The sequence below is a fragment of the Bidens hawaiensis genome, unplaced genomic scaffold (genome assembly GCF_021521415.1).
Source record: "Bidens hawaiensis isolate Kalapana, Puna unplaced genomic scaffold, B.hawaiensis_p1.1 tig00022670_1, whole genome shotgun sequence".
Classification (NCBI taxonomy): domain Eukaryota; kingdom Viridiplantae; phylum Streptophyta; class Magnoliopsida; order Asterales; family Asteraceae; genus Bidens; species Bidens hawaiensis.
In genome coordinates, this window is record NW_027493535.1 from 319,059 (window position 1) to 331,563 (window position 12,505).

Here is a 12,505-nt window from a genome sequence, read left to right on the forward strand (position 1 = left end):
TTTCGGCCCTACTTCCGCATCAAGGTTCGGCGCCACCAGCTCAACCCACTTGAAACACCTTTTCAACCTCTCCCACAACTTTACATCGTCCCACGTCTTCACCGTCCCATACCTCCGCAAACACTCCTGCTTCCACTCTTCGACAGTGAAATTGTAAACCGCCAAATCATCACTGCCACTTGGTCTCATACGACCGCTGTTCATGTTGAAAAGATTAGTAAACAAGCCGACAAATTTTCTGATTTCGGACCACCGACCCGAAATCATATCGGCGTTCCGCTCTGTACTCCCAACGAGCGTATAGAACGTCTCCCTAACCTTTGTCCAAAAAATCTTGCTCTTTTGGTAGTCGGCTGCAAAATGAATAAATAAATTTGTAAGTCATTTAACTTTTTTATTTAACTTTTTTATTAAAAATCATTTTTAAAAACGTTAAAACAATTACCGCAACGCCGATCCTCAGAAATGACTATCCAAGCCCGACACAAGGCTTCCTTCTCATCCGATGACCACGGAGTGGTTTTCCGTTTCGTCCTCGGAGTCGAAGCCGGTCCCGACCCGTCCGTTGCAACTTGTTTTTTCCGGTGGACGCGTCTTCTTTGTCCCGTAGCTTCACCGTGTGATTCTTGTGTCTCCGGAACAACAAAGTTAGGAGACGGTTGTATGTTGGATGGTTGAAAGCCGGATGATTGTTGCGGCTCCGAATAAAACATCGGTTGGTCCGGTGACGACCATAAATCGTCGTCAATATAATCTGAATCTAGGTTTGGGTACCAATTTCCAGCCATGTTTTTAAAAAAAAGTTTGGAAGATGGGTTGATTTTGGGTTTTTTTTTGAAGTTGTGATAATTGTTTTAGATGAAATGGGTTATATATAGGAAGAAAAAACTTTTTTTTTTTTATTAAATAAGAGCCCAACGGCTCATTTTTAAGCTCCAACGGCTCTTTCACGTTTTCCCATGCCCCTTTGCGCCATATTCGTCCCGCGAAGGTGCTTGCGCCTGCTTTGTTTTTCGTGCTCGCGCCCCTCTCGCGCCCCTCTCGCGCCCCGGGGGTGTGGTGCTAGCGCCTGGGGGCGCTAGCGGAGGGGCTCTAGCGCCCCCGTTGAAGCCCCACACCCCTCAGCCTAATTAAGGCTTTAAATATTTGGATTCTGCAAATCAATCACCCTCTGGCCCTTCATATCTCAGATGGGTTTGCTCTTAAATTAGCATAAACTGTAACAATACAAGAAAACTTAGCATCAATGGGTTGGAAGAACAGAGGTGGATTTGAATCCAGTTCAAGAAATTTGGTGTCAAGAAAGATGACTGTTGCTCTGTGTATATGTTGCTTCTTTGCTGGGCTGCTGTTTACTGACAGGTTTTATATGTAAAGAGATTGGTTATTTGAAGTTATATAATTTATAATCATCTATTGTTATGCATAGTATGTGTTGAATGTTGATGGATAATGTTGCCTTAGATTCTTGAATCTTGAAAGACTTTATTTTCAATAATAATTTGATTTTAATTTCTAATTCTTGGATTGAATGTTTATGTTTTTGATAACTGTTATGCTAATTTTAATTCCAATTATGCTACTTTAGTACAAGTTGTGCTAATTTCAGTTCAAATTATACTGATTTAGTTTACATTATGCTAAGTTTAGTTCAAATTAAGCAATTTTTAGTTTAAGTTATGCTAATTTTAGTTCTACTTTTTTTTTTCAAATTATGCTAATTTTAGTTCAAATTATGCTAATTTATGTTCAGTTTAAGCTATTTTTAGTTCAAATTATGCTACTTTTTTTTTCTTTCAAATTATGCTAATTTTAGTTAATAAAATCATGCTACTTTTTTTTTTCTTTTGCAAGTTATGCTAATTTTAGTTAAAATTGTGCTAATTTATGTTCAGTTTAAGCTATTTTTAGTTCAAATCAGGCTTTCTTTGTTTTGATTTCTTAGGTGAATTTCATGTTGTTCTTGAAACTTTACTACTTTTATCTTCCAAAATGAATGATATCTAAAGAATTTGCATCCATTAAAGAACGAAGTTATTCCAGATAATCTGTATATATCATAAGTAATTTTGACCCGAACAGTGAAAACTAAGATCTGTATTTAAAAGTCATTAACTTTTGTCTTGTGGTGATAGAATGTGGTCCGAGCCCGAAGCTAAAGGCATATCTAAACCAACTGCAATCGAAGCCGAAAAGCTATAGTTATTAGCAAATGATTGTGACACAACATCAGTGAGTAATTATGCAAATAACCACAGCCCATTCTAGATTTATTTGGAACATTTAAAATCAAGTTATTTTGGATTTGTTGTTTTTGATTAGAAGGATGCAAGGAAGGGTCCTAAAGACATAATCGGGGAAGTTTCTAATACGCGTAATGTTATCCAGTAAGCTTCATTATTTTCACATTTTAATGCTATTTGTTACATAAATAGGGTCCATGTTAAATTAGTGTTGGCTACAGAACATTAGACAAAACAATTTCAAACTTGGAGATAGAATTAGCAGCTGCTAGAGCCATGCAAGATTCTATTCTTTCTGGAACCCCGATATCTGATGATTTAAGGCTACCCGAGCCCATTAAAAAAAGAAAATATTTAATGGTTATTGGCATTAATACTGCCTTTAGCAGTCGAAGGAGGCGGGACTCTGTTCGTGCTACTTGGATGCCTCAAGGTTATCATGTCATATATGACTACAAAATTTATATTATTTCAGTAATAAAAATAATCTATAGTTTTGATACACTGATTTAGGAGGTTTTATGAAGAATTAAAAAAACACACTTGAGTGATTTTCTATCCATTTGACTTATTTGGTGTGTTTCCTTATTATACAACTTTTTATTACCCTTTAGTAGGGGTGTAAACGTGCCAAGCTGCTTGTAAGCTACTTGAGATCGAGCCTAAAAATAAGTTTGTTTAATAAACGAGCTCGGGCTTGAGTTTCACTTATTGAGTTTGAGCTGTCTCACGAGCCTAAATGAGCATATTATTTATGTAACTTTTATTTGATATATTAAACATATATTTAGCTAATCGTTATTATTATGTAAATTTTTTTTGAAAAAAATAACTAAATAATATACGTTATGCTATATATAAAAACTACAATTTAAATAGATATAGAAAGTAATTATAAATGTATAAAAATTAATTAGTGAATAATAAATATGCCAAGCTCGAGGTTGAAAAATTATTCACGACCCAAGCTCGAGCTTTAGAAATAGAGCATGAAACGAGCCTAGTCTAGCCCGGGATCGGCTCGACTCGCGTACACCACTACCCGTTAGTGATAAAACATAACCTGAATGGACCTCGTTTATAAGTAACTGGTGCATTGTTAACTTGTATTATTGTTTCAATTCGACCTTCAAGTTCTTTTTTTGTGTCGTTAATTCAGGCGATAAACTCAAAAAGCTTGAGGAAGAAAAGGGTATTGTGATGCGATTTGTGATAGGTCACAGGTAAGCAACAAGGATATAACAATCATTTTAATTTTAATCTTTATCTTTTCTATATATAAATTTTGATATTTCATGAATTGTCTTCATGCAGTGCTACATCAGGAGGTATTCTTGATAGAGCTATTGAAGCCGAAGAGAGGAAGCATGGGGATTTCTTGAGGCTCGAGCATGTCGAGGGTTACCTCGAATTATCAGCAAAAACAAAGATGTTTTTTACTACCGCGGTTGCTTTGTGGGATGCTGATTTCTATGTCAAAGTTGATGATGATGTACATGTAAATATAGGTAATTGTGTTGTCTTGCATTATTATAAGACCGTTAAGTCTTTGTAAACAATTTGTCATTTTTGAAAAAGAGAAATGTTAAATGAAGGTACACTTGGAGCAACATTAAGTAGATATCAGTCAAAGCCACGTGTATATGTCGGATGCATGAAATCTGGTCCTGTTCTTGCTCACAAGTAAGCCAAATCCTTTCCGCCAGACTAATTTACTGCTCGAATTATGGTTGTGTAGTCGAATTATGGCTGTGCAGCGGTCGATTTTTGGATCAAACAGAACCAAAAACCAAAAATTTGATTTATAACCGTTCGGTTTCGGTTTAGCAAAACAATATCCTCATACTCGACCCATATTCATGGGGTTGAAATTGCAACTCGGCTCACTTGGTTTCTAACTTTCGTCATTTGTCAAGCAGAGGCGTGCGGTATCACGAACCCGAGCACTGGAAATTCGGCGAGGAAGGTAACAGGTATTTCCGTCACGCCACAGGACAATTATACGCCATTTCAAAAGATTTAGCTACCTACATTTCAATAAACCAGTAAGTCACCATTATCATTTTCCACTCTTTATATCAATCCTTATGTTCTCCATCTCATTTTTGCACCATTTTAGACACGTGCTACACAAATACGCCAACCAGGACGTTTCACTGGGATCATGGTTCATTGGACTGGACGTTGAACACATTGATGATCGACGGTTATGTTGTGGCACACCACCAGGTATATAATTATATAAAATCAATATCCGTTATCGTTTTTGTATATTAATGATGGTTAAGTTAAATAAATTTTTATTCAAATGTTGGTATGTAGATTGCGAGTGGAAGGCTCAAGCAGGCAACATATGCGTGGCTTCGTTTGATTGGAGTTGCAGCGGGATTTGCAGGTCGGCTGATCGTATGAAGGAGGTTCATAAAAGGTTTGGGGAAAATGAGAATGCAGTATGGAATGCATCTTTTTGATGTTGTGTGAATACATACAATATGTGTAAAATATTGTGAGATATGTAGACACAGGGGTGGGTTTGGCTTTGTTTTAGATTAAGAGAAATGTACCCCATGTTGGAGCAACCTATATAGAGTTAATTTCAGCTAATAAATAGAAAAAACTGACAAGTCATCAGTTGGATGGATCATGGTGCATTAACAATGTTTAACATCATTAAAGTGCAAAGAAGCAGATTAATTACGTTAACAATGTATAATCACTCTAGTTCAAAACTAATTACGCAGGTTATTTGTATGTTTATTAGGTTAGTTTCATTCGTATCATTGTATACTGGATGTCCGGATCTTGGTAACATTCGGATTTAAAATTTCCCAAAACAATTAAGGAATCTAATTTCAACAATATAAAAACACATAAGAAAGTTTTGAATTGTTTTTCTTTTTTAACAAAACAAAATTGAGTTACTACATTGGCATATTTGACAATATGGTTGGCATTGGATAATTTTGTTTTTTTAAAAAAAAATGTCCTGAAATACTCTAGCTAAAAATCCAACTATTGTGATAACATCGCACACAAGACCACAACACTATATTTGTTAATACTCGGTTGTGGATGTGACATGCGACAAATGGAGAGAGGCAAACGAGCCCGCATTGTGGCCAGGTCTGGGGCTTCGAAAGAACAGACGAACAGGTGAGTTGGTGTCACGTCACTCAAACGTACAAATATATATATTTGTTATACAGATACGTATTTAATGTTTTTTTAGACAGAATTACAAATTTTGTCTTTTAAATATAATGAATTTATGTATTGGATCATTTAAAAAGTTTACTTGAACTCGCTGTCCTTTAAATGAAAAAATATCTTGGTTTTAGTCCTTTACACTGACAGACGTTAAACTGTTCAGTTAAGTCACCCATTTATGTACTGGGATGTTATGTTGGGAAATCGAATTACCAAATCGGTCATAAGGATTATGCCCAGTGCGGCGATCGATCTTTGTGGAACGATGTTGTGTTTGTTGCAGGTTCGTCTGGTGTAGATGGTGGTAGATAGAGGTGTGGGGATTGGTGTGTTGAAGGTGAGTTGGATGGAGGCTGAAATTTTGGGGAAGGAGTTTTTTAATTTTGACATAAATAGCCCCTATAACTTTTTGAGTTGTTTAACTATGTTACACATAAAGTCCTTTACGGGGTAAAAAGACTTAAATGTCCTCATGTGACTTAACTGGAAAATTTAATGTCTGTTAGTGTAAAGGACTAAAACCGATACATTTTTTCATTTAAAGGACAACGAGTGCAAGCAAAGTTTTGAAGGACCCAACCCATAAATTCATTATGTTTAAAGTACAAAATTTGTAATTCTGTCTATTTTTTAATGAGGTTTACAGAGGTTTGGTGTTGTTATACATTAGGCCCGATTCATCAAGTGGGTTGATTGTGTCACGTACTAAACTGCATCCCAGCCAACCAAAAGATCCGCCACGATCCGACCCGTCTGCAACAAATGGAGCCGCATTTTATTTGCATTTCTTTCCATATTTACTTTATTTATTTTATTCTCCTTGCTTCTATTTTCCGTGCTATTTCTTTTCTAGTAATTAGGGAGTGGAGATCATGGATTAGTTTAGTGGGTCCGTTATTGTTTTTCATTTCATTTTCGGATTTTCCCTATATGTATTACGCACGAAACAATGGAAAGACAAACGAGTTTTATGTTAAAAAGTGCTTTGTGGTTAATTTTCGTCTCAATGGATTTTAAGAAGAAATTAATTTGTCTATGCTAGTTCAATCTTGATCGGTTGGGTGGTGTTCTTAGACCTGGTCCTCTAATCGTGGTGGTGTAACTGAATCTTCGGTTAGCCCGAAAGTTTGTTTTCAGTGGTGAATCTGTATCTGAAATTGATCATTAAATTTTCCGTTTTGTTTACCATTTCAATTTTCTATCCGTTACCGATAATTGTATTATCAGATGCTATGGAAGAAAGTAAAGTATTTTAGAAAATTTAAAATATAATGTAACATTGATATGAGATTTTGTATATGTTTGATGTTACGAATGCTCAAATAGATGCCATATTGAAGTGGATAATTTAAGCTGAGGTGTGGCTTTCATCATCAAACCGTACGTGTCATTCACACTTCAAAAACTTTATACGCGTATGACACGTAACCATGAGCGTTCACCACTTAGCCAACCCTCATTTCCACGTGGAAAACCACCAATTCCACTATAAATAAATCAAGCAACTTCCTCCACTTCCATACCAACATCAACCTAAAACCAAAACATGGCAAAATTACTTACACTCTTTGCACTATCCATCGTAGCATTCGCTCACGTTTCCGTTGGTACAAAACCTGACCTACCGGACGAGCCATGCAGCAGCCCGGTGACTAGCCAGCAGCTGACCCACTGCTTGAAGCACCTCAAAGAACATACCTCAATTCAGTTAGATATTTATAAGCTGAGAATAATGGCGGTGAAGAAGCCGGAACAACAGCATCTTCAGCAGTGCTGCAAGCAGCTGAGTCTCGTGCAGCAGCAGTGCCAGTGCGATGCGATCCAGAAGGTGTTTGATCAAGCGCGAAAAGAGGGTGCGCGAGAGCTGAATGTTGAGAAGTTGGTGGCCAAGGCTGCAAGGCTACCGGATGACTGTGGCTTGAGAGTCAAGCAATGCCCGATTGTAACACCTAGGGAAGATTATTATAAGTATATGTTAGTGTGAATCAACATTCCTTGTAAGTTGTATGTGATAAAGTAATAATAGTGAAGCTTTTTGGCTTTAATTCCTTGTAATAATAAATATGCATGTAGCATCGATGGTGTGGTCTGTTTTCTGGTTTTCTTGACAATTTATATAGGAAGTCAATACAAATTATATAGGGAGTCAATTTAACTACAAGAATTGTACGAGTCAATAAAATAGTCAATACAAATTATATAGGGAGCCAATTTAACTACAAGAATTGTACGAGTCAATAAAATAGTCAAAAACAAATTATATAGGGAGCCAATTTGTAAGAATTTAATTGTTCACTTTGGCGGTCCTTTTTTAGTGACCGCACTAAAGTTATTAAATCCTAACGATTCTCATTAGCAAATTATCAAATAATACAATATGATAAACTAGAAAACACCAATGTTACATACAAAAAAAATATATAAAAGTTACAATAGCCTTAAGACTAAGGCATCCATACAATCATAATGAGCCGGACAAATGCCTAGATTTAGGTTTTTAAACCAATGTAATTGCTTCATAATATTTTATGTTTTAGATAAGTCTATTTGGTACTTGGATTATAATGGTTTCTCTATTTGGGACTTGGATTATAAATATTGGGTTATACCTCCAATGAACCAATTAAATATCACACGCATAAGTACATAACCAATGCCTAGGGGCTAGGTATCATACTGGTGGTGTTTTGGATTTCTTATTGAACCCTTCTTTTGGCTTTATTAATTTTGGGGGAAGTTAATAGTTTTCTTTTGGCTTTATTAATTTTGGGAGAAGTTAATAGTTTAAAAGATGTTTGTAAGTTCTTTTGAATTTTAAACTTAGCAAGTTTAAAAAGAAAGTTTTTCAAAATTTAAGAAACTCTTTTTAACTCTTATGCCCTTTGGGTTTGGTAACACCTTTTTTTGGTTTGGTAACATCATCTTAAAAGTTAAGAAACTAAGAAACTCCTTTAACTCTGCACTTGGGTGTTTGGTAAAAGCCTTCTCAACCTTTTTTTGGGTTTGGTAACACCCTTCTCAACCCCGTCACCATTTAAAAAAAAAAAGAAAAACCTTGTCACCATTTAAAAAAAAAAAAAATCCTTTGCAGCTCTCAACTATACAATACATCCTTGGCACCATCAATTAAGCATTAACCATACTATACATCTCCGCCACCACCAATTAAGCATCACAGGTCTCAACTATATCCCTGCTACCACCAATTAAGCATTGCAGGTCTCAACTACATCCCTGCTACCATCAATTTAACACCAGCAGATCTGAACTACATCCCTACTACTATCAATTTAACACATGCAGATCTCTAACTACATCTCTGCTATCATCAATTTAACAGATCTCAACTACATCTCTGCTACCATCAATTTAACACCTGCAGCTTTCAACTACATCCCTACTACCATCAATTAAATAGATTTCAACTATATCCCTGCTATCATCAATTTAACACCTGCAGCTCTCAACTACATCCCTACCACCATCAATTTAACACTAATTTCACACCTGCGGGAGTGACTTGAGTCGATCATAGGTTAAATTCGTTTGGTCGTTTTTCTATTGGGCCTTAACTCGTAAAGTGGGCCAAGATCATATTAAACCCATCAAAATCAATGAATCTAACACAATACCATGTAAAATTTAAAACATTTATAAGCCAATAAACATATTTCACAAACACCTAAGCACATATATGTAACACAAACACAACACCTAAAAGATGAAAATTCAAGTATATATTACACATGTGTCATTCTTTAATTGGTTTAAAACATGAAATATATTATGTTAAAACTTGAAAATTCTGAAGCATATTACACATGTGTCATTCTTTAATTTATGTTAAAACGTGAAAATTATGAAAATTCTGGAGCATTCGAGTTATGGGTAAACTCGAAAAACACGTTATTAAAAGACGAATACACGAATGATGTTACAGGTAAACTCGAAAAAAAACGTTATTAAAAAAGACGAATACACGAATGATTTTTATCAGTTATTTAATTGTTCACACCTAATTGTTTTAAACACTTGACAAATATGTGTTTGTGTTTATGCTTAACGGCTCACTAGTTGTATTAAACGTACCAAAATAGGAACCATCACGGACACCAGCTAAGTTTTGGCGGCCTAAGTTTGTCCGAAGTCTTTGACTCAGCTGTTGTCCAACTTAAAAACAAAACAAGCCAGATTCATCTGGTGAGTACTGTTGTTCATGAATACATGACTAACATGATCATGATGCATACGCTGTATTGGGTACATGACACTTCATGCTGACATTTTCATTGCGTCAATTTTCGACCACAAGAAAGCAGGAAGTCTTTTTAAAACAAGTCCATTCAAAATTAACTTTTTCTAGTCTTACCAAATTTTGTCTCCTATTTATTAATTAATTAAGGAAGATTCATAAAAAGTGTGTGTAAATTAAATCATGGTATTAATAAACTTAATATCGAAATACATATTTTAATATCTGATTTATATAACTTAATTTTATATAAAATCGTAGAATAATCATATATTATGCTTATTTTATGCTTTAAAAATGTTCTTTACCAAGATTTATTGAATTTCACACACCCATTATTATTAAATATATCGGACTTAACCAAAGCCAGCTTAATATGTTTGGACGCCTAAAATTAACTAAAATGTGAAGGGTTTATTTTATTTTATTTTATTATTTTTATTATTATATGTGTATACCGATAGTGAATACTCATAATTCATGGATTATGGATGATATGCAAGATAATGGGTATGTGACATTCCTTCATGGCTTGTGGTGCATCGCTGAGTTAATGATTCTAAAAAAAAAACTCACTTTCAAAAACCCATAAAACAAACCTCTATTTTAAGTTGAGGCTCTATAAAACCTAAAAAGTTGGTTTCATTTGGCTTACCCAAAAAACGGCCGTGGACTTAACTAATCTATATACCATCTCACAAATTGGATGAATTGAACAAAGGGTGACCGATTTGTTTTATTCTTGTAATCTCGTTTTTCTTTTTTGGATTATTTAAAAAAAACAGAATTATAATTGTTATTATTAAGTCAGTAATTTTCTCCATGTGTTTTTTCTTTTAAACTTTTCTTTCATTAAAGTATAGTGTTTATATCGATACATAAGGTAAACGAATGACAAGCTACACCGCTAGTCATTTTTAGATGGCAAAATCAAGTCCTCTTAAATAACATTTATAGATCATGAGGTCATAACATTATTATGCATGACCCGTACGTTAGACACGAATAAGTAGTTTCCCAGCCTCAAAACGCTAGGAAACCAAAAGTATTAAAGGTGAAGGATATAAACACAAACTTGGTTGTCAAAAACGCCTTATCGTGTTTAGTATCACTTCGCATGAAGTAACTTTTAATAACTTGTACCAAGTAAGTAGCAATCACGTACCCATTTAAAAATAATAATTGAGAAAAGCATAGGTTGCGTCTCTATGGTGAATGTACGGAAACATGTTGCAAACTTATTCTGAAAAATAGTCCACTTGAACCCATGTCTGCATTTTCGTTACACTATGTGTCCCTCCGTTAGGTTTGGACGTACCCAATTAGAAATAATTTTAATAACACACAAATCCTATTAATCCTTTAAAAGACAATTATATTGGAATATAACTTATTAGAAGTTTTTGATTCTAGAACTAGAACACGTCCTGTTAAATAACATAAAATAAATAAAACCAATTTGTCGAACAAGAATATACACACGCGGAGCACATCTCCATTGACCAAATTCTTCACACGCAGTTGTTAGGTTTATTAATAATAGTTTAATACTCTCTTCTACGTGTTTTGTGTGTGTGTGTTCATATATATACACACACATCTAACCGACCATAAATCCATCAACACACAAACATAAACACAAAGACCATACATAATAATAATATTATTATCTACAGAATATGGCCTCCATGTTCAGTTTCTTGAACTGCTTTTCAGAGACATCACCTACCGGAAAGTTTGTATGTGACGGCGATGTGTGTGTTTTAAGGAAAGACAGATCAGCTGGCGGCTGTGGTTTGAAGAAGAACCACAAGAACCAAGGAAACGTTAGGAGATTCCGTTTGTTCGACAGGTCATTGGCAAAATTAACGGTTAATTAGTTGATCATGGATTCTTTGTATACTTATTTTGTTCTAGATCTTCATTGATATATGGATACAAAAAGATTGTATAGGTTTGAGGTGTACGTTTTATCATCTATGAATACAACTATTAATATTAAAGTTGCATATGAATGAAGCACTCATATTAATATTAATATTAATATTAATATTAATCTATTGTGAAAATGAAGCACTCACTTTTGAAAATAAATTATTTTAAATTTTTTAATTTTTCAAAACGTATAAATTTATGAATTTATGAAAGTAGATCTTATTCAAATCAAAATAGTATTATTTGTTTGGATTGTTAATTTATAAGCCTAGTTACCATCTTAATTTTAAATTATATTTTCTTCAAATTAAATGCCTAAGTTTATGAAAGTAAATCGTAATTAAATCAAATATTGTATAGTAAACCACCGGCCTTGGCATTGGTCATGTCTTTTTCTTTTCCTCAACCTTTGCTCTCATCTTCAAAAGTCTACATCAATAACTAACACTTGTCGGTGGATATGTGGGGGTGGCTTAATAACTTTTGGTAGCCAAAATATATAGTGTTTAAAAATCTTGTAAAAATCTTTATGAAATACGTGTTTTAGGTCCACTTAGGCAATAATATAGACTATACGTGTTTTAGGTCAACTTACAACCCTTATGTTAATAGCACGAAAACGACAATTTAGTTATGCAAAAGCATGGTAGTTGAATTTATATGTTAACATAACTTTGATCCAAGTTATGCCAAGTAGGGGTGTCCAGGTCACGGTTCCAACCCGTGAAACCCGTGTACCCAGTTTACAAAACCCGTATAATAGAATCGTTATTTGAAAATCATGTACGGGTCCGGTTTTGAAATTCAGCTTGAAACGGGTAACGGGTCGATTTCGGGTTGTACCCGGCGAACCAAGTCGGAACCGTGA

General features: G+C 34.6%; 1 pseudogene across 1 annotated transcript; it reads left to right on the plus strand.

The window, feature by feature from the left end:
• The first annotated feature begins 1,246 nt into the window (after window positions 1-1,246).
• Window positions 1,247-4,889, plus strand: LOC143565977 (putative beta-1,3-galactosyltransferase 2; annotated as a pseudogene). Its single transcript, XR_013141161.1, has 10 exons — window positions 1,247-1,362; window positions 2,136-2,232; window positions 2,323-2,387; window positions 2,465-2,676; window positions 3,403-3,466; window positions 3,558-3,751; window positions 3,839-3,926; window positions 4,163-4,288; window positions 4,363-4,472; window positions 4,566-4,889. The product of XR_013141161.1 is annotated as a putative beta-1,3-galactosyltransferase 2 (transcript).
• Window positions 4,890-12,505: the final 7,616 nt, after the last annotated feature.